General features: G+C 40.9%; 1 protein-coding gene across 1 annotated transcript in view; it reads right to left on the bottom strand.

Annotated features, from left to right (window-relative positions):
• Positions 1–24,155, bottom strand: part of sorcs2 (sortilin-related VPS10 domain containing receptor 2) — a 413,959-nt gene that overhangs the window by 387,876 nt on the left and 1,928 nt on the right. The window lies entirely within an intron of this gene.

Below are 24,155 nucleotides of genomic sequence, written 5' to 3'. Positions count from 1 at the left end.
CCACAGTTAGCTTGAGCTGGAAGTTTAAACATCCAGTAATGCTATGGCATGGAGAGATGAGCATTTAGAACTATCTTTAGTTGAAAAGGCAAAAGCATTGTTGGGAGATGCTCCGTCTATGAGAAGGACAGACAGGAAAAAGTCAAAGGATGAGCTTTGATACAGAGTGGTGGCTACAAAGCTGGTTAGCACTGGTAAACTGGGCAAAGCATCTTAAAGAGCTTCTCTGTTAGAAAAGGTTAGTTAAGCTCCTGAAGTATTAATAAACATGTCAGATGGCATAATTTACCATTACCGGTTGAAATATGTAGCAAGTTGTTGATATCCTCATTGCCACTCTGTCCTGCTGGTGGATATGAGGTGTGGAATGTCAGGTGGGAAACAGATCCTCACCGTTGGGTACTGCCAGCTCCAGCTGATCACCCATGAAAACGTGATGGTTCCATTTTGCCGAACATGAAAGCAACATTTTCCAGCTATTATTAACTAAATGGCTGATTGATCGTCTACTGCTCATCCGCATTATTTCTAGATCTTGTGATAGATTGTGTAAGTTCTGCAACTTTCGACACAGTGTTTTTATGTGCCAAAATGCAGAGCATATTATACCATACTAGCGCCTACAGCTTTTATTGACTGGGAGTAAGTCCGGAAGGAATGGACTATGATTACATCAACCAGCCACACCACTGCAACAAACAAGAGAAGAGGTAACAGTATAATCTATTCAGGAACTGGTGTTTTTCTATTCTGTTAAATCACTGAGAGCACTTTAGTGACCTATTTTACTATTTTTAAGGAGTGAATTTCTGTTGTAGCATGAATATGTGGTTAGGGAGTTAGAGCCTGGTATCTTATATACTAATCAAGTATTATTATTATCATAAAAGGACTATGTTAAACCTTATTTCAGAAACCTAAAATCAGACCTAATCTACTATCAGCAGGGCTGGTAATCCTTTTCAGAAGCTAGCAGTTTCTTCTCTGGTGATTGGTCGTATCCAAAGCTTTAGTTTGCTTCAGGCTTTAGTTGACAACTAAAAAGAGAACACCTGCAGGGCATGTGGTGGCAGCTTTTAATCTTTATTCTTCACTCCCCTTCCTTTTTAGTCCTTCTCTGCTGGTTCCCGAAGGTAAATAATCCACTGATCACCCATGTGAGCCATCTTAAACATGCACCAGCTGAAGCCACTGGTTAAGCATCATATGATTAAAGGTGCAGCCATAAACAGCGTAACAACAAAGTTCAGACAGGTCTGAGCCTTGGGGGCATGTCCATTGGTGCATAAATGAGACTTAGCTAGCTAAACAGCAAACCACTTACTTTAAACATTCAGCACAGCAAGATACCAAAGCATGCCACTTTAAGAACATAATTAATCCTGCTGCAGCGCCCCCACAAAAGCCCTGGATAGGTTTTGCATTAATTAAGGCAATAAAAATATTGTTATATTGCATTTGATCATATTTTCCTGATCTCTGTTAGACAAAATCTTACTGCCCTAAGAAAACAAAATCCTTAAAGGTGCATGGTGCAACTTTTGAAGATACATTTTTTTTTCCCAAACATGACCTCACAATTGCCCCACGTGTAAAATGAGTTATCCTCCATTTACCGCAGTTGCCTCTATAGGCTCCATTAGTCAGTTCATGAGAATGTTTCAGGCCGAATCCTCTGGGCATGCGGGTGGGTGTGACACGCCGTGCGCTCTTGTTCGCCTGGCTACTTTGTTGTGTCTCCGCCAGTAATTGAGAGAGCGCGGGCTGACAATATTTATACCTCTCTAACCTCAGAAGACATCACGCCTCTGAACAAAAGTCCTGTGCAGTCACAGCTGCAGATGCTTTTCCTCTTCTCGATGTGCGTGCACAACACTGGTGTCATTTCAACTTGTCGCCAGAGGGGGCAGACATCTGCAAAAGTCCTGGAACTTACACTATGCTCCTTTAATATATAAAAAAAATTTTCAAGTAGTGAGTATATTTCTTGGTATTGCTATTAAGTGTTTTATTGCACCCCTATTCCCCACTATTATTCAGTAAGATGGACTTCAAGCTAGCTTTGATCCCCCTTTTTACATCATTAATATGTGCCCATTCCCATCTATTAGATGATAAGCTTGTCTGCCAGACAGCTAAGGACTTGTTATGACAGTGTTGGAAGAGGCCCCCCCCCCCACACACACACACACACACACACACCACACCCCCACTGGGAAACACATGTTCTGCAGGTGCCAGCAGGCTAATTGAAGCCAATCAGCATTTCACACAGTAAGCTTCTCCCACATAATCAGGTCCTCCAACACTCCCCAAGGTACTTCACTCATTTTCCCACTCTACATTTTCTCTCTCCCAGCGGCGTGGGCCCTGATAATAATGCCGTGTTTAACGGTTAGGAGTTCTGGCTGGGTCATGGGTGAGGAGCACGGTGGGAGTTCAGATGAGGGTCCCCCTCCAAGATGAATCTCAGCTGCAGGCAGGGATTTTTCTTTTTCATTTTCTTTTTTTTTTTGGTGGCAAAGAATAAAATCAGACGAGGCTAACTGGAATATAGCAAATTACCCCTAAAGAAAACTTGTTGAGGACAGAAATGGGCCTTGAAGGCAGAGATATTTTCCGAAAGATAATCCCCTCTTTGGGAGGGAAACCGTTAGAAAGAAAGAGACCTTTTCATTCTCCTTCATTTAGGCTACTTTATCTTCTTTTTACACTGCAGCAGGTATGATGATTTTCTCTCTCATACTGTCTTCCTCCTAAGGCTAGAAACATGCGCACGGCAACCCGATTTCAGTGCTAATTTAGGCATTAGACATAAAGAGAGTGATTGAACAACAAGGACAACAGCAAGCTGCGATGCGAGGTCCTGATGCCGGATCATTAACCATCCTGTATCTACGGAGCGGCTTTGATTCAATCGCTCTGATGGAAGAGAGCTCGTTAGATAATTAAAATGGCTTAACTGGAAAGAATAACATCCAACAGATTTCCCTGTCTAACAAGTCGCTTGTTGCCAAACCTTTGACTCACCAACCCTGCTGGCGGCGTCACACTACAACTTATTAATTAGAACGGGGAAATTGGCATTCAAAACGTTCCACACACGGCTGCACTTCACCAAGGTCTACCACGTCTCAAACTCGGTGAGTCCACTGCTCGGCTTAATTAAGCTAAGAGACCTTTAAGGAATCTCGCGGCTCGTGCTAAAAACCGACTAACCTTGTCGCATAAATTTCCATGTTTGCATATGATCCTCCGTTTTGCAGAAGTGCTTGTTTTTTCCAGAGGCCGGAAAACGCAAGCGGGCAACATCTATTCCAGACAGGTGCGACTCGCTCATGAGCCGCAGCCCCGCCGCTTAGCAATAGAAGCCTCGCTAATGAGAAGGAGGTCATGGAGATTCTGGCTTGGATTGCGACCGGTGTGGAAAGAGACAGTAACCGGAGCTGTAGCTCCCTTATTTTCTGCAGCACACACAAGCTTTTCACCCAGTGTGTCAAAACGGGGGAGAGCGCAGGGCCTGTGGCAGCAGCTGACTGGGAAATAAAGGCAGCTTCCTGGCAACCGCCCGCCGTTTTGGAGTAGAGCTCCCGTAAAAGGGTTTATGAGAGAGAAAAAAAAAAAAAAAAGAGGAAAGAAAAATGCTCATTTTATTTTGTCCACGTAACAAACGAGAAAGCAAACTGACAAAGAGCTAATGTATGCAAACATATTCAATCAAAAAACAGTCTCAGTTGCTTTTAGCTAATTGACACCAATCAGGCATTGTGTTCTTCTGCTTCTGAATGGCATCAGACTGACTGCCTTTCACCCGGCTGGAGAACTAGAGGCACAGGAATGGGCCGAGAGAGAGAAAAAAAAAAGGGCCGGAGAGAAAGGCGAGGTTTAACAGGGGGGGAATGGGTTTAACAAGGCTGGAGCGCTGCAGAAAATAATGTCTTCTTTCTGCGCTCCGCTGGAATGGCACTTATAAGGACAGACACGCAGCAACACACAAAGGGAACCACCGACAGCCGGATAGGCGCTGATGAGAGACGCGGTTTCATGTTTTGATATCAAGAATGCTGGCTTCATTCGCGGCACACCAGAGGTCTTCCTGCCCTGCTGTTTTCCCAAAGCGCTTTGTGGGCACGGCAACACCGACGTGTCCTGGAAGGACTAAATATCTTTTACATGATCTCATTCACGTCAAGCTTGGTCAGGTTTTTGTTTAACGAAGGCAGTTCGCATAAGCATCAAGGTCAGTAGAAAAGACCACAGAGAAGAAAAATCCTTTTTATAGGAAAAGCATCAAGGTACAGCCACCATAAATTAGGCTTAATATCAAGGTCAACAAACTACCAGCTTTTTGCAATAAACAAATCAAACAAGAGCAACATTAAAGGCTAGCCACAACTAATATTAAGGGTAGTTTAACCAACATGAAACACTAACTGCAATTTGTTACTACATTCTAACAACTGCATTATTCAACCTCTTTTTGATAAGTATTCCTTAGTGATGCAGCTCTCTGGCCTCGTGAGACCATCCTGATCTCGCGAGCTTTCAAGGTTTCACTCGCAGATCAGTCTGGCTACTTTCCGTTAAAGAAAATTTGGAGCCGTTCACCAAACGAACGTCCAATCAGCGTTGGCTTTGAGGCGGGTTGAGGTGTGACGCAACGAGAAGATCGACAGTTCAGTCTAAAGAACATGGCGGCTTCAGCCGATGAAACTAGCGTTAGCGTGGCTATCGAGCAAGTTTTATCGGAATTACAGAGTATTTCTTTGCTGAGCTAACGAGCCTTTACCTGCAGCAGCAAGAGTAGCTTGGCTTGTGGTTTCGTCGTCGCTCGTAATAGAGTGACGACGAATCTGATTGGTTCATTTGGCACGTCTATCACCAACATAGGCCAATCAGCTAACCAGTATTTTCGCCCCTTCCCAAAATTACTTCAACGGAAGGTTTCCAGATGGATATGCGGAGCAAATCTATCTGGCGGAGTCAGGTAAGCAGCTCTCTGCTTTTACGGCCATCTGCAAAGTGAATGTTAACCCATTCCCTTGACCAACCATTCTTCTGTTTGCATGCTGCAGCCCCTGTCTATAAAACTCACCAGAGATTTTCAATACAGTTAAAGTCAGGCGACCACGACAACCACTCTGGCATCTTCCAGAACCTTTCATAAAACTACTTAGATGTTTATTTTACATTATTGTAAAATAATCTTTATTTGTCGTTAAAACTTTTTGTACATTTCAATGAAATGTGTCCGCTGTGTTTAATTCATCCGTTTGGGAGAAGTGGGCCGCCACTGCGGGTATTGCTCAGGGACCCGGAGCGGCAGTTTGTGGGATTCGAACCAGACAACAACCTTCTCAACATGCAAGCACCCTGCTCAGACCACTAAATCGCCACTCCCCTGTAAAGGCAAACATCCCCGTGTGTTGAGCTGAACGCACTAACCTATTGAGCCACGCAGAGATAATCTGCCAGGAGGACCGCCTTCATGACTCCCAAACTTCCGCTTCCTCGTATGTCATCCTCTCTCAGGATTTCCTGATATTCAGTTGAATTTCTCTTGCCTTCCATACACTTCAGGTCTCCTGTGTGTGCTGAAGCAAGGCAGCCACAGGGCATCACTAAGCCCCCGCCATGCTTCACTGCAGGCATGGTTTTCTTTTCACCACATGCTTTGCTGATTTATACGGACAGAAAGTTGCAGGTTCGGTTCATCACTCCACAGACCAGAATGCCAAAAAGCTCTTTGGCTTTTTTATGTAGTTGTGAGCAGATTGAAGCGGATTTGAAGTTCCATATTGGTGTGTCTCCTGGAGTTCAGGTACAGAGCCCTTTCAGCTAAAAGTGTGTTCTTTACCGTGGAAACTAAAGAAGAAGAAATCTTAATTTGTCATTGCAATTGTACATTCCAATGAAGTTTGTCTTCTGCACCGGATACCTGCAACACTAGGTGGTGAGTGGTTTTCTCACCTGATTTACCAACGTATTCCTTCTGGAAGAATTCTGTCAGATTGGTCGAACATTTTTGAATCCTGCATGTACTTGAAATAGCAGAAGGTTCAATCAGAACACGTGCACCTTTTACATGATCCCTCCCCCCCCTCCCCCAGCTATGTACCAAGACAGTACTCGTCTGACAATCACTTCACATGTTTTCAGACTTTTTTTTCAGATTTATTTTATTAGTATTCTGTCCTGCTAGAGACTTTTCTAACTGGGCCACCAAACGTAACTCTTTGGTTATTTGTTGATCGTTTTTCCGTAACCCTCTTCTTGTCGAAGTCACACCGAATCCTGGTATTTTGCGGCAAAACTGCTAAGGTTGTTTATATTTGGGTGGAGGTTTGTAGCTCAAGCGCAGGAGAATTTAATTTTAATTTACTGGCCAACAGTTTTCTGCATTGGATGGTTAAAAGACTGGATGTGCTACTAAGAAAAGTGGGGAGTCATTTAATTGAGTGATATATGTTTTGGCATGGAGACCAAGAGGCATGTCCAACAGTGACCTGCAAATAATCTAGACGAGCAACACGGATTTCCGCCGAACAGCAGCTTTACAAATCTCTCCCGAAACCCAAGATGAGATACCACACTCTGGAAATCAGCTTGTGTTTTGGCGCCGCTTTTGGCGCTAAGCTGTCTTTACGAAGCGGATGAAAAGAAAGGATGATAATGAGAAAGGGATTACCGGAAGAGAAAAGAAAGAACAAGTTGGGCCTGTTACTGAATACACACGGACTGACAAAAAGGGCAAATCCTTTCCCTGCTTCTGTTGCCCTGCTGGAGTGCTGTTTACTCCGCCGCAGCAGCAGCAGCAGCAGCAGCAGCGAGTCTCTTTGGGTTTTCCTCTGTGTGCATATATGGACAGGAGTTTCTTCCAAATAATCTATTTGCATACAAACAGGCTGCCCAGATCCACAGAGGGGAGAAGGAGAAAAGCAGGAGGGGGGGGGGGATGCAAAACATGCAGCGTGTGAAAGTGTGTCTATGCACAAGTGAACGTTGGTTACTTTCTCCCCCTGAAAGACGACTTCAGAAAGGGGGGGGGGGGTTGTTTGTCCTCTTCTGGTGCTGAGGGGCTTTGGATTTAAACAGAGTGGAGAATCTCATTACCTGCATGATGCACTGCCTGTGTTTACTCGCGTTATCCCGGAGTGTCTCGGGCTCTCCTTCAAGCTGCCACCTTCTTCTTTCTTTCACTTGCTCTATTCCTCATTCAGAAAAAAAAAATAAAAAAAACATCTCCCATTGCAAAAACAAACAGACAGACTTAGCCACAGTGAAGAGGGGGAAAAATATCATTTTCTCAAACTAAAACCATTGCAGAGGGTACGGTTAGGCAAAACAAAAAAAAAACAAAAAAAAGGAAAATATGTTGCTACAGTTTTGCAGCTTAGTTCCACTTCCTGAGATCAGACAGGGTGGGGTTCAATGCTGTATTCGTCTTGGAAATCGTAGCTCGGAGCTGAAAATGGTATCAAATCCCGAATTCAGACCATTCCAGTTGAAAGAAAATTTGCTATTTGCCTTGGTGCTGCTAACATCTAACAGCAATAAACGCCAGCACTATAGCTCTTTCCATTTTAACTAACACAAAAGAAACAAATAAATATTTTACAGCCCTATGTGTGCCACTGGTTAACCCCGACACAAACCATTAGAAATGTTAAGAAACAGTTGAAACCAACAACGTTTACACACACACATATCCACACAACAGCATACAATCACTCCAAATGTAACATAGAAAAACATGTGACTATAACATTTACTGTGGTCTGCCTACTTTGACGCTGGCTGGAATCTGGATCTAAAAACATTATTCATGCGATCAGGATACGCTTTTGAAATATCCCTGTTGTAGAGCAGAACTGCCCTGGCACATGTAGGCATACCGTCTGTTTCATATGGTGAGAAATCAGACTGAGCGCAGCATTGTTTTTTTTTCATCTACAGACTGGGAACTTGGAAACTCTCACTTCTGAGTACAAAGAGACCACACCAAAAGATGATATTTTTGGGGATACTATTTAGGTCTTCCCATTGCATGGTCATCCACAATGCAACATTTGAGAAAACAATAGGTAGAAGCAGGCATGGTACAATAATGGGAACAATTAACTTAAATATCATAACCACAAAGGTCACTGGGTAAGGGGCGGTGTACTTCAGAGGGTCTTTTTGACAAGTCCACATTGATAGTGCTAAATTTACCTACGGTGTCTGTGAGGGATAAAGAGTATTTACACAGCACTCGTTGATCCACTTCTCTCATACATTCTGTATGTCATGTGGATTTTCCTTCATTTATTCAGGTTTAAGAATGGTTCTCAGACGAAATCAGGCTGGAAACAATGTAACTGCCTTTAACTTCTATTCCTCAATGATTAGCAATAACAGCATTCGAGTAATGAAAGAATAAATGTCCTGCGGTGTCTACATTTCTCCAACTTCTCTAAATGTTGATTTAAGGCTGTTTGGTAATGTATTGATGTACCTTGTTGTGCAGTTTATTTAATCCCGTCTTGCATTGCCTCATAGTGGGATTTAAGTGGAGATCCTCCAAACTCCATTCTGTCATTCAGTTAGTTGGGCACCAAAGTATTATCCAGCTGACCAAGAAAGAGTCTCTCCAGTAAGCACAGGGTCTGTCCACTGAATCCTCCTCGTAAATCCACTGAGTCTGGATGTTTCCTGTCTGTAAACGTCATTATGCAGAGAGCACACCAAAAGAATATGGTTTGCAACCATTTGTTGGCACATTCTCCTCACAGAGGAAAAGTTCTGGTTCTGGTCTATATATATATATATATATATATATATATATATATATATATATATATATATATATATATATATATATATATATCCTAATCTGTCAAACTTTTGGCAGATATCTAAAGAGCTCTTCCTCTTTAAAATACTAGAGAATGTGGTTTGTCTCCAATTACAGGAGCATCTACAGCTAAATGTGACCAATGAGCAATTTCAATCTGATTTTACATCTTGTCAGAGCACAGAAACAGCTTCTCCAGTTTGTAATGACCGGCTTTTAACAGCAAACTCATGAGGCCCTGCTGTTTTAATCCTTCTTGACACAGTGGACCATGCGATTTTACTAAGTCGCTTGGTGTTAAGGGCACAGCTCTCCAAAAGTTTAGAACTTGTCTGACAAAACAAAAAGTCGGTTTTCTTTGGCTCCAATGAAGATGGGGCTACAGAGGTTTCATTTTAGGACCAATTTTCTTCTCTTTGTACTTGTTTCCTATGTGCACCATACTTAAAATGACATACTTAAAAAGACAAAGACATCCTGCTGACAGGATGCAACAGTGCTATTGGACTTATTGACACAAATCTCAAATTTGTTAAGCAGGTCATTGCAGTAGTTTAGTCTAGCTTTTATCATTTATGGTTGATTAACAAAATTAAGCTCTATCATCCTTGGGATGCCCTTGATACTCAACTTCCTCTATAGTGAGATCAGCCAGACCCTTCTCTGTAGTCTTTAATTTGTCCAAAATACTACTGTGCTGTTGCTAACTGGAAAAATACCCCAATTTCATCTTCTGTACACTGGCTGCCTGTTTTCTTTTAGGATGACTTTTAAGATTTTACTTTTGGTTTTTAAATCTTAAATGGTCTGGAACTGTCTTAGTTAACTGAACTTTTACATAAACATGGTCCCCGTGGGACGCTGAGATTTGAAAACCAAAAGCTTTTAATCGTTCTGAGGACTCAGCTGGTAAATAAGGGGGAACAAACTTTTTCATCTGCAGCTCCTAAATTGTGGAAAAGTCTTCTACTATCCATAAGCTCTGCTAGAACCTTTTCCATTTTTGGACATTGCTTGAGCTCCACAATCGGCCTTTTCGAAATTTTCACTCCACACACAGAAATGCAGAACGTTTTCTTTGTTCTTCTGATGATGGGTGTTTAATATTTGTTTAAACTTCTTAAATCATAACCTTCTCTTTTCTTAAACTGGTTTTGAATGCGTTCTTATAGCTGGTTAGTTTATAAATTTGTCCTTTTTGTACACCAACTATAATCTGGAATTGTATTAAATTTGATTGCATGACCAGTTGGTTAATGCATTCTTGGTACTTAGCACTGATAGTTATTCTAATTGATCTGTTTTTGAAGAAAAAAATTTGCGGTTTTGTAATTGTTTTCCCAAATCTCTGAGGAAACCCACAAGCAATGCGAAAAATTCAGAGCACAAATATCCCAGTTTTTCATTTGTTCTCTGCCATTTAAATAACTTTTTAAGGTAAACTACCTCATTGTATCATTTTTGATCCCCCACTGTGACAAGGTAACATGGATTCCAATCATTGAATTAAATAAAGAGAAAGTGGTAGTAGTAGATCCCGCTCAGATTGAATTAGAAATAGTTTGTTACCCTAAGTACTAAAGCTTAACAGAAGACGGACATGTTTTCGTTTGTGCCGTGCCAACCAGAAGGAACACCTTGCATTAACCAGAAAGTGCTTTGGACTGTAGGGGCTTGGAATGGTGTTCAGAGTCTATCGCACGATTTACTGGAAAGAGAAGAAAATAAAGGTTGGTTAAACTTTAGTCATTTTCATTTAGTTGCATTACAACGGAAGCCTCATCGCAAAAACAAGAGAGCATTTCTTTTAGAAACGTCCATGAAGAAAAGCAGGCACATCAACACTTTTACACAGTTATTAAACCCCACACTAAGACCAGCCTAGTTTGCATTAAAGGTTACATTTCCTTCTGTTGGACTGTCATGCCTTTTTAGTGCTTCCTTTATACATCGGAGCCTAGACTCACCTGACTTCACTCTTTCCCACGAGCAGCACTCCAAAGAGTAATTGAATTTGTCGCTTCTTTGCATCTAAATTCTCACTCGCAGGAACACATCAGTCAGGCAAAAGGCACGGCGCGCAAAAGTGGGCGAGGGACGCACGGCGAGGTGGAGAGAAGGAGAGGGAAGTAGCAGCCTGGGAAGTGGATTGTGTTAAACCGCTGCCAGTCTCTGATCACACCACGCGGCCTCGTGTTTTTCATGTAAAACAACCGCGGCTGCTTCTGACAAGCGCGTTTGTTGAAAACCCACCAGAGGAACGCATCGAGTTCGGATGTACGCAAAGCCCGGCGTAGAGTTGTTTTCTTCCGTCTCTTCTCCTCTTTCCTCCCACACTTGATCGCCTCCAACACCGCACCTCCCCGGATATGCCGGTGCGCTAATTGCCGTTGACATGAGTCACATACATTCAGCCCACTTTTTTTTGTGTGTGTGTGTTTCCAGAGACAAGAACTAGAACTAGCTGGCTCCATGTCTTTCAACGCATGGCAAGTCATGTTTTACCGCTTCTGGATGCTTTGTGCGAGCACGTAGGTGTGGTTGGCACAGAGAGTGAGAAAATCAGTCCTACTAGAACAGAGATGCCTTTGAACTGCAGACAGAGCTGAGTTAAAGGCTCCGGCTTGAGCTGCTAGATAAACTTTGAATATCTGGGAACACGGCAAACTTAGAAAAGCTTCCAAGACTGGACCCCAAACTTTTTTCACTACTCTCTGACAAAGATTAATTCTTGTCTATGTAAAACAAACCGTTGCAATGTACTTAAGAGCATTTCAGAAGAGTGCAAAAATAGTGCAAAAGAATGTACTTATGTCATTTTAAAATCTTGAGAGTTTCTCTTTGAAGTCAATACCTTCAGCAAAGGATACTTGACGAATGCTGCTTCTCATTAACTGTGAGGAGGGAAGAAAAAGAGTTTCCAAATCAAATTAACTTACTGCTAATTAAGTCTTTTCACTTCCGAGATAGATTGGCTGAGAATTAGCTAAAAGCAGCACAGGGCTGCTCTTTCTTGAGACTTCAGAGTAGGAGAAAAAAATCATCTGTGGATAAAGACGGAATGATGCTGAGGACAAAGATGTCACGGTGTCTCTGTGGAGTGACTAATTAAAGAGTCACAAGAGTTACAACCGCCGAGACGCTGTGCGGCAACGGCCGTCATAAAAATATCCTTCATCAACTCCAGAGTGAAAAGTTTGGACAAAGTTGCTCGCTGATACTTTTACGGTGATTGATGTTCAGGAGAAAAGAGTGGTTGTCTGCAAATCAGAAGGCTGGTAAGTCCATCCTGGCTTTCCCTCAGCAAAACAATGAAACTAAAGTTGCCATTTGTAGCCATTACAACATAAAGTCTGCACATTTCAAGCCTCTGTGGCTCTTTATGATATGAAATGCAATAAAAGAGATTCGAGTTTTAAACTCATCGCCAATTGAACACTTTAAACAGTCTCCACCGGGGAAAACATTTTCTCCAGCTGTAAAACAGAAAGCATTACACACACAGACCACATCGACAAAGCACATGGATAAGCTGTGATTTCTATTTCACTTTCTCTCATCATGCTGACCTTGTACGTAAAGTACATTTGTAGATTACAACAACAGGAACTCAATGATTAAAGAAAGGCTTTAAAGTAGGGGTGGGCAAAATGGACCTATGGTACTGTTGTGATAACATTAAAAGTGTTGATAAAAGGCTATTACCAGCTTCCTGAAGTCTTTTTAGGTAGCTTTATGGTTGTGATTTCATGTCAATTATAGTCCCATAAATACAGATACCATCCTTAAAAAACACATTTAATGGTGCACATATATTAAAACTAAATTTTAAATATGTTTAATCAGGAAAAATTAGATTTTTAGCATAAACTGCACACAGTAACATTAGATTATATTTTTGGCTGTGGGCTCGGCAGCTCTTGCTTTTGTCACAGCGGCATTTCCCGCCTTAAACCATAATACTGCAACGTGATTGGACCGAACTGTTTTTGGTTCGATCACAAACGGCTGAAGTGGGACAAGGTGGAGTCTCGTGTGTTTGTGAACGCACAAATGCAGGCAAGATGACTCAGTCCAAAAACCTGAATAATGGTTAAATGGTCACTTTAAATTGTTTTCTGGTCTGAGTGTGTGGCTGAACGGTTGTTTGTCCCGTGTGCCTCTGTGTTGCCCTGTGATGGACAGGTGGACCCCGCCTGTCGCCCAATGAGCACCCGTGACCCTACACCAATAAGCATGTATAGAGAATGGACGGATGTATTTGATCATCTTCAGCTAAAAATCTAAAAATAAAAAGATGAAAAATTACAAAATGAAATAATATTCAACACTGATTTGAATTTTCAGTTGGTAAATTTGTGTGTGGGGGAGGGGGAACAATTGGGAGAATTTCCTCAAAACTCTACACTGTAATTTTGGAAACTCAGAACAGCCTGTCATCTTGTCTGGTAAGCTGGGTGTGTTGTTACACCTTATCAAACCAGTGTAGCAAGCTATTATCAGCATAAATATTCAGCACTGCCAGTTATGTCTAACAGGGCCAGATGTAATTATACCTCCAATTTTCCCATAACATATTTAAAACAATACAAACAAAAGGCATACAAATTTTAAGTAAAATTTTACTCATAGATAGCTACTATCAAATTTAAAGGTAAATTCACTGACAGGGCCTTTACAAAAGATTTAAAGTATTATTTTAACCTGGAAAGCCTTTTTACTGAAACCGTATAAACCTTGCAGCAATATATTTCTCCAGCTCTCATGCAGGATGGGCATCAGTCATCCATGACAGGAAGCCAGGAGCCAGTCGACAACGCTGGAAAGACACCCTGACAAGATGTATCCCTGACGGCAACGTTGGTTGGCACGCCTGTAGTGCCTGGGCTTTACTTGTCATTCAGAGACAACGCAGGGAAAACGACGAGGAAGAATCGAATATATGAAGTATGAATGAGGTCAGACAAAAAAATATATACCGAGGGTCTTTATACACGTTTTAACGATTTTTCCTCCGAGGAACAACCTAATAAGCTGTCTGTTTAGTACACGAAGCATGACTGAATACCTTTCACATTAAGTCGTGCTGGCCCGCGCGCCGGCAGATGTGCGTAGGTGTGACAAAAGAGCATGGCGGCTAACGCGCGTGTGTGTGTATGCACGCTTACATGGGCGAAGGTTTTGCATGCAAAACATAGGGATGCGTTCCATCATAAAACGTCACGCTTCTTTCTAAACACTCAATTTAAATTCAACCAAAGTCCTGTTTACATCAGATGCATCCCAAAGGGAGAGAATCCTCGTACCTGATTGGCTCAAATCAAATGTTGATACCTGGGGGCGTCGTGTGGGAACGGTTGAACGAAGCAGAGGATGAGGTTTAAAAGAGCTTTCTTCTTTGTGTCTTACAGCAAAAACAAAGATCGATGTCGTAATACAGGTAAACATTTAGATTTGCTCCCAAACTGAGATTTTTGTTGATAAGTGAACGTCTGCTTCAAGGGGAGCACCAGAATCAAAAGTATGTCATGGAATCAATTTTGTTTTTGCTTGACTCTGTGTTTAAATCCTTTTCAGGCGTTGCTGGACGGGCTGAAGCCTCTCTCAGCATTCGACAACACAACCAGCCTCACGCCCTCTTGTGAAAGAGGTTTTTCATCTTAATGACTGTTTACATTTTTAAAACGGACAATTATATTGCAGGGCATCATGGAAACATACAAAAACAGCCGCGCGAGCACACGTTGACACCTAGGAGCCGTTTAAAGACACCGGTCTCTCTCTCGCCTGCAGGGTTTTGGTATGTGAAAGGAAGCGATTATACCCAGAGAGTTGCTTTGTATGCGCGGAGAAAACGTGCATACCGCAAAACTGAAAAATTCAGCTCCGTCTGGACCTATCCGCTCATTAATTGCCTTCTTATATGCGGTTATAACATGGACGGGTGACAGATCCAGGAGGAAGAGACTCAGGCAGCTCATCCTCGGGCATCCTAAGAAGTTTCAAGGCCAGAAAGGAAACATTCCCCCACTAGCGAGATCTGGGCATGCCCTGAGGTCTCCAAGTGGGACTCTCCTGAAAAAAACCTCCAGAGGGCATCCTAATCCTGAAGCTCTCTTTGTATGATGGAGGTCACACTATGTTTAAGGCTGAACTAATCCACTCTACGAAGGAAGCTCATTTCATTCACTTTCATCCACAATCACGTCCTTTCAGTGATGATCCATATCTCATGACAATAGGCGGGGGTCAAACTGCTGACAAAGCGTCTGAGGATTGAGCATTTACCACCAGAGGAATAAGACATCACGTTCAGGGTGCTTGGGAACTTTGATGGTGGGTTGTGGTCGAGGGTGCAGACCATACCAATTACCAGCATCATGATCTGGTTCTCTGAACCCAGTAGAAAAAAGAGGAGAGGAAACCCCCTACCCAGCAGTGAACACTTAAAAACCGTAGCAATTCAGCAGACGATTGTGAAGGATGATACCGTCCCTACATCTTGCTACATCTCGTGGATACCTCTGCTGACAAATCCAGTAAAAGCCACTAGTTGGAGCTCTAGTGGCAACTGCTTAGTAAGACATTTCAACACCTTTCCCTTATTTCTCATAGCAGTCGCAGACTTGTAAAGCGGTCACAGAAGCATCCTTGCATGGACCGCCACAATTTTACACTCAAGTTGCAGCATCTGTGTAGCTCTTTCAACCATCCCGACAACAAACATCTGCTCCGAGCTAGGCGTTTCCCTGCAACAGATTAATTACATCTATATCTGAAATTAAAAACAGACAATACAGAGTCATCATCCTTTTTATCCAGCCTAACATATCAGGCTGCCATTGAGCAAACTGTGAAGACACAATGGAAATCAACACTAGCTTAAAAAAAAAAACCCATAAGGCTTTGAAACAGTCAGAATTGACCCTGGAGAGCTCTTAAACCAGGAAATGGCAGAAATTATTCACAATTCCCACATGGGGGTTAAGGGTGGGCCGAGAGTTTGGTCTGTCAGCGCCCTTTTTGGCGCTCATTAATCATTAAGGCTACCACCAGAGAGCCCACCAGGGATCAGCAGAGCACGTGCTCGCAGATTTTTTTTCCATAACAGGTACAGCCACAGTGTCGCTTCTTAGACATGCCTCTCCCCAAAACAATCGATGCACATGAAATTCACAAACCCTGTTATATGTCCAGACCAGTTTCCAAATGCATACATCAGGGAAAAACACTCACACATGTGTATTTCATATATATATATATATATATATATATATATATATATATATATATATATATATATATATATATATATATATGCCCACATAGAGCAATGCATTCTGTCGCCACAAAGAAGACAGAAATAGATGGCAGAAGAGCGTGTCTCTGGGTCCCCCAGGGCTGGCCAACAACTCGGAGAGAAGAAAGGCAGACACAAAGAGAGTTCTTTCGGTGGTGAAGGCTCTCCTCAGTCGTCAGAAAGCTGGTCTCATGTTATACAGCTTCAGCCTTGGCAAAATGTCCTCTGGGACCCAAGGTTCTCTGTAAATAAATGGCATGTACTGTATTTTATGTTACTCTGGATAACAAATTTACTCCTTAGATTCAAAACAACACTTCCAATGCCTTTCAGTTAGACTTTTGACCATGCCACAGCACTGAGACGGCTTTTTTGGTTTTAAACATTTGTCTTAAAGGTCATACAGTGCATTTAAAATGACGTGGTGTGTTGGTATTAATAGATCTCCATGCTGTCTTTGACTCGGTTGACTATAACACACTGACCAAATGAGTGGAAAAGTGCTTGGGATTGCCTGGTGCTGTTCAAATCTTATTTGGCTGACATGGAAAACTTGGTGTCATCTGGCAACTATGAGCCTGAGTTAACAACGATTGCATATGGAGCGCCTAAAGGGTCCCATCTCATGCCACTTTTGCTCAATATGTGTGGTTCTCCTAGTTCAAATTACTGAGAACCACAGTATCTCTTACTATATGTATACTTATCACACACATCATATGAACAGTTCATTACATACAGTGAGTCAGTGTGTTTATAATACCAATGAGTGGGAGGGTCAGAATCTCATTTGACTTCATGCAAAAAAGAAAAAAAGAATTGCTTTGACCCTAGATTTTCAAGATTAAATATCAGCGTGCAACTATACCCAATGAGGCTAAAGACCACAGAGCGTACAAGAAACCTAAATACCCTAGGCAATTCTAACAACTATGTGAAGTCTACGACTTAACTAGCCTATTAGCATCTCAAAACCTAAAACAAAGGGTTCCATGCCTAAACAGTGCAGTGGTGCATTTATTAAAGGAAAATGGATATGATATGAAGTTTATTTGTCATTGGATGCTGTTGTGTTCCTGCATTTCTTCAATTTACAAATAAACAACTGCAAACTATTGCGTTTTTGGTTCTTTTGTGGTTGTGTTGTAGCTGGATTTGGACCAATTGACACCCTGTAGCTACGCCCAGCAAAATTTTACCCACTCCGTCAGTTATTGACATAAACTCTAAAAATAAATTATTTAAGTTTTGAGGTTAGCGCAATAGTTACCAGGTATGTTCTGTGCACATGTTTCACTAAATGGTAGTCAAGCTATAACAAAATTTGCAGATTTTATTTGATTTAACTGGATATATTTCATTGTTTCCATAAAGAGCCAAGACTACTTTTTCAGTCTTAGCCATTCATCGGTTTCAAATGCACTTTTTAATATGTGTTTATATTTATGTGACACTTAAATTCTACTAACATTGTTATATATTTATTGTCTTTAATGTATATTTTATCTCACTTCCTTCGTTTTCCTGTAAATCAATGTGAATCACCTTGTGCAAGAATGGTAAAAAGCAAATACACGCAGCTGCCTTGCCTAATTTCCTGATGCATTTGAACATCAAACCCAAATCCCTCACTGTAATTTAAGATGTGCAAATACTAAGGTTTTTAAGAAGATTTGGTTTTAACTCTTTAAAACTAGAGTAGATTGTTTACCACTTTCAGCACTTATTAAAATATCTTCATTTAAATGCCAGCTCGAGAATAACAGAGATGTTAAGCAAATGCATTTAATTTCTGCAGATTTTAACAATAAAGTTTAAGGATTTGTAGAAGAAAGAGACTTAAAGTGACATTCTTTGTCATTTCAAAACATATAATTTGAAACGAGCTTCAAGCCACATCGCTTTACCACTTAATGTGGTGTGCTAAATCATTTGAGTATTTTGAAACGCATAATAGACTTAAAAAAAAGGCTGCACTCTAGAAAATGCAGAAACTCATATTATTGTCTCTTGTGGTCAACTTTGTTATGAATTGGCCCTAACGAGGGTCCCACCCAATCTGCAAATAAAATGGTTTCAGTGATATTCTGAAAGCCAAAATTATGCGTGCTATGTATGTTGCCATACCAGAAAGCCCAATGTGTCATACGCAATCTTACATTGTGGATGTTTGTGTGGAATTTTATGTAAGCTGTGTTATTTAAGTCAGCTGAAACCAAACTAAAAGGGAGAAGAACGACAGCAGACGTGTTATTGCCGTCTGCCAAACTTACTCACTAACCCTAAACAGTATTTATCATGAAAGCTAATAGCACGTGAATCAGGTGTCTGATTTGTATGTCTCAGAAATGACAGTGGTGAAATAAATACAATGAAGCATGTCCACATCGTGAGCACACATGTGGGACAAAAGACCAAAACCTTTGATTTAAAAAATAGCTGAATATTTTTTCATGACTTTTCAGCATGTTGCTCAGAAAAGTCCTAGAATGTGGAGTGTACTTTTTTACAACATGGTGAAGGAGGATATGTCTTTGGGTGTCCTTAAATACCCACTGATTCCAACATCAGGCCACTGCGACACCTTTGGTGTACATTCAACATACCAGGGAATTAGCCAACAGATCCCATTGGAACTACAAGCTACAAGTTACTATGCGACCTTTGTCACAACCCAAACCGAACACTGAACCCAAACCGGTTCAGTGTTTTCAGACTTAAAGCCTGTGGTTATAAACACTTACCTGTAGTTAAATGAAGCAGCTGTGTTTTCCTTTATACAGGCCACTGAGAAGTATGAATAAAGTGGTTGTGTGACAAAACCAAGTAGTTCACCATAATGACATTTGAAATGTCCAGGGGCTTAAGCACACCACACTATCTTTGTCTTAATAACTGTTTCTGATACTTGCTATCTTTCATATTTTAGCACTTGTCACCATTGCTACGCTCTTTGCTCATCCTCCAAGATGTGCCGTTTGCAACAAAAATTGCAAACGTCCTATTCCTTGTGGGTGGTTAACTGCGTTCACTAATCAAGGTTTTCAGGGCGAGTATAATTTGATTCTCGAAATGATTACTTCTACCTCATTGTTCATGGAAGAAATTGTTTTTAAAAACAGCTCAGATGCACATTTAGTTAGAAGAATTACAGCCGCAAAATTAGTTACATGAAAATCTATGTAATAATGATTCCTCTTTACATTTTCCCTGCAACTTATTCGATAGAAATCCTTTATGTGCCGCTTTGGGGTTAAAATGCTGATGCTGTTGGAAAATGTATTGAATCTTTGTCGAATAAGCCACGCCTCCTTATCTTTCCTTGACACGCACACATCTATGCACACACTCTGCGCTCCTCTGGAGGTTGCCTGAGGAAAAGCTGTACTGTGGCCTCATCCATCAATTGACCAATCAGGGCTTGCCAAAGAAGAGTGAATGTCCCCTCCGAAGGGATGCAGGAAAGCTTACTTGAAACTATTTTACACAACAGCACTTTCACCGTCAAATAGTTTGAGCTATTCGTCTTCCTGTTAAAGCGATTTGGAGTCTATGAGATGGAAGTCAGCTCCCATCACATGTCAGACCAAACATTATCGAGAGCGATGTGGGAACGGAAGCCACCTGAGCTGTTGACCCCTTCATCGGAGATTTACATGTAGAACCTTAAAGACGGAAAACTGACTTAATGAAACCAGAAAGGAGGAGGAGATTAATTTTTACGTTCCATCAATCTGCACACTGCTCATAAATGTCAGCCACAGAGAAATTGAATGGCCCCATTTTTCTGTGTTTATTAGACCGGGATGAACTCACTCTTTTCGACCTTTCAGTGTACACACGCACTTAATTGAGTATAAGTCGAGCTTGGAGTTCTGGAGGCAAGGAGAGACTGGGCACAAGAATCCCTGCGGGTTCATTGCTTTGAGTAAAAAAAAAAAAAAAAGATGGAGGAAGTTCCCCACAAGACAGACAGCAGGTCCAGCATCAGAATGTCAGTTCTTTATTACTTGAATGAAGTCTTAAATGCCAATGCATTATACTCCCATAAGTTATTCTTGAGCTGCACCCTGTCCTCAACAATAGCTCTTAGCTACTAGGGAACATTAGGCTTACGTTAAACTAGAACTTGAGCTCAAACTTAAACAAATACTAATTTCAAACCTTTTTGTATTTGCTGTGTCATCTAAACGTGTTTGATCAAAACTGTTTAACCCACTAGGAGCAGGCAATCTCAGCAGTTCTTATTCGACTCAATGCTGAACGAACTGCTGAGCAACAAGAGCAAATACTGTCTTTGCAATATTTGTCTGCCTGGGAAAATAGAAACGAATGTAAAAAATATAAGCCGCCTTAACGTTGATTAAGTGGCTGGGGAGAGTTTTAACCTGCAACTTCACTGTTTTCCTAAAGCAGCTAGCTAAACTGCTAGTGCAAGCTAATGCTAGCTTGACCATAAGCAGGAACCATTCATTTTCAAACCGTGGTGTTTTTTGGTCCAGGTCAAGCTCAAATTTATTTATACAGCACATTTCTAACAGCTCTAGCTGCACAAAGTGCTTTACCAGCAAAACAGCTCAATATTAAAAGCACCAGAGGGAAAAAATAGAATAAGAGCCATCAAACACAAAAACGGAAAAAGAAAGATGAAAACAACTATCTAAAAAAAACAACAACTATGAAATAAAACATTTGGGTCATTGTGTACTGAAAGCCAGGTCATAGAAATGAGTCTTCAAATGTGATTTAAAATGCTCCAAAGCTTGAGTAGATTTAATGTTCAGAGGCGGGTTTTTCCAGAGTCTAGGACCTGCCACAGCAAGGCTGTCTCCTTGAGAAATAAGCTTAGACCTGGGAGTGGACAGCATCATTTGTGCTGTAGAATTATCCTCGTCTTCCTCTAACACAGGGTTAATGTTTGCTGCTGATTCTTTATTTTTAGGTGCAACGTTTCTAAGTTAATTATAAATATAAGTGTATACATAAAATTCTATATCACACTTTTCACATTTGCAGAAAAAAAATCGAAACAGTGTATAGTTTCTTTCCTTCACTTTAAAGTTATTTCCTTCTTTGCATTGGTCCATCACATGGGTTTACAAACTGCAACCATTATTTTTTTTCTTTTTGGAAATTACTAGAAACAAACTCAAAACATTGCGCGAATAACATAGTCATTTTAGGACAACGTTTGCAAAAAAGCAGTGTTCACCCTGCGTTAAAATGAAGAATGTTGAGCATTTTGTGAAGTTATAGTTTGGTATCAGTTTCACAAATAACAAAATACTAATTTTATTCAGCAAATCAGCATCAAATTATTAGTGTTAGGATTTTGAAATGATGAGCAGGAAATGATGTGCAAATGAGTGTGTCTATATTCTTGTAATTTTAAAAGGAATTTTGTAGTAGTAAGGCCATTTTAGATTGAAAATAAATGACAAAAAGGGACACTTTCACAAATTTGATGTTTAAAAGTTTTTGAAACGTTTTGAGAAAATCGTAATTTTCTATGATTAAAGACATACACTGGCTATATTAAAACAAGTAGCCTATATCTCTGACATTGTAAAGTCAGAAATCTGAATCATTAGTAAGTTACCAAATCGTCATTTGGATAATCTCGCGACCCCCAGGAGTTACCCCATTCTTAGGAAACTCCTGGTCAATCATATAAAAGCCTAATAAAATACATTGTTGTTGGTTGAGTCAATGGGAATGTTGGAGAGTTCATAGGGTTTCAATGCTGCATTAAGGCACTCTAGCACTTTTAGGTAGTACATTGTAATGTGGTACCTACATTGTGTTTAATGCTACATTTGATTTGTCTCAAAAGTTGGAATTTATATCAGGGAATGACTTCCTGCTTAAGCTGGGCGTCTTATTGCAAGTTGGGAATTGAATGGGATTTGCTAACTGTTGTGGTCAGTAAAAATACCATTTGTTGTCACAAACACAATCTGCAAACAATTTATTTCTCCTTTTTCATGAGAGTTAAAGCTAACAGCACACAATAACAGATGGTGATTTTAAATACATTTTGTTTAGGGCGACAATTTGGCGTTGTGAGTCAGAACTCAGAAAGTTTAGGTCATTTTTCTGACCAGGTATGTAGAACTTTAAGCTTCCAGACACAAACAATGCTATAAGAGTTCAGTGGGAAAGTACTCAAAAAGGAAAAAAAAAAATAATAAATTGTTTGCGACAAGGTCAAGACCAAGAAAACGGTTTAGTGAAAAAGCAACCACTATTCAGAAAGTATGGAATAATGGTTGCTTTAAACCACTTTCAAAAGACTGCAAATAATCTGAGTGCCTGAAAAAATTGTATTTAGAAAATTATGTTCTTCAAATTCTCAACAAGAAATAGAATGTGAGCATATTTCCCAATTTAACGAAGGTCAAAACAGGATTGCATCAATTTAAAACTAAATGTTCAGACATACATGAAAGGGAAATGTGTCCTGTCTGGAAAAGAGGCTGACCAGGTTCTTCAAGCCCCTGATAAGCTGATCGATGTGGGATCAGCAATACAACACAAGCTTATAGGGCCAATTTAAAAGATCCATGCATGTGTGAATGGGAAACAATGAAACATTTGTACATGTTGAGAGGAAAAACAGTCCCTCTGTGTTGTAGCAGGATCAGTCCCTATATTTCATATGGGGGAACCAGGTTTGAATCCCCGTTGCGTCGGAACAGCATCTGATGTAAAAACTCTGCAAAGTCTGTGTGCATGTTGTACTGATTGCTGTGACGACCCCTGGATAAGGGGGCCGCCAAAAGGAGACACACACGGTAAGAGGAAAAATGCTCAATTACAGTATAAGCATCACAGGCTTAGGTGCCCGACACAAAAACAGCGGCACTAAAATCTCATATTACTTTAAAAAAAAGCTCCGGCATGCAAAACGTAACAGTTAAAAGCAGATCTCCTTTCACACTAATTTGCATTCAAAGCAGTTCCTCGGTTGTATTCTGCTAATTCTCCAAATCTCCAGCTTCTGTTCAGCTCTTTCACCTTCTCTGCTGCTCTTAAATCAAACCCCAAAGCAGCTTTAAACTCCCTTCTGCATCTGCCAACACTCCCATAATATGTTGTCTGCCCCTGTCACATTATTTACCAAACAATTTGTCTCAATCCAGCAAAGATTCATCTTTTTTTTTTTTTTTCCCCAGACTCATCGTTCCTTCCCTGCTTTGCGAGCGGTGCCAGCACAACAGCGGCTACGCAGACAAAACGGCTCTGAGCGCGAGTGATGTCCCCAGCAGACACCGCCGCCGCTCACACACCCCGCCTGGTTGTCTGTCAATATCCATCCACAAAGACGCCACTTGTTTACAACATTCTCCATAGACTGCATCCAAAAGGAGCAAAAAAAAAAAGCTCTACTGTCAAAAATGCATTTTCCATTTATCAGGATAGCCTCCAAATATCAGTGTAGAGGTGGAAGAAGACGACATGCGGTGTTTGTGCCTCTGCCAGCATCCCTGATCAGTCCTGGATGGGACTCCTGGAGCATCTGTCTAGAATTTTGGCGAGACAGCGAAAGCACACAAGGAGAAGATTCACTGCCTTGCAAACGTATCCAAACCCCTTGACCATTTCCACATTTTATCACTTTATACCACAAACTGTAACCATTGTTGGGATTTTATACGTCTCCCTAACACAAAGTATAGCTTAAGTGTGTTGTGGCAGGAAAAGAAAACTGGATGATATGATGTTTCTGTTTCAAAGTAAAACATTATATTTATATTTATGTTCAGGTATTAATCTGATACCCCTAAATAAAATGAGGTGTAGCCAATTGCCTTCAGGAATCATTTGAAATAACAGACTCCATCTGTGCATAATTTAAACTCAGTACAAATCCAGCGCTTTCTCGAAGGTCAACATCAGTTGACGATCGTGATGAAAACAGCAGAGATGTCAGGGAGAACGTTGCAGGGAAGCATGAAGCAGAGCTGGGTTAGCAAACAATATCTCACAGAACTCTTTTCCATCCACCATCTGGAAATA

Source organism: Fundulus heteroclitus, chromosome 14, assembly GCF_011125445.2.
Source record: "Fundulus heteroclitus isolate FHET01 chromosome 14, MU-UCD_Fhet_4.1, whole genome shotgun sequence".
NCBI lineage: Eukaryota > Metazoa > Chordata > Actinopteri > Cyprinodontiformes > Fundulidae > Fundulus > Fundulus heteroclitus.
The sequence above is the reverse complement of the archived record's forward strand: the minus strand, read 5'-3'. Positions and strand labels throughout refer to the sequence as shown.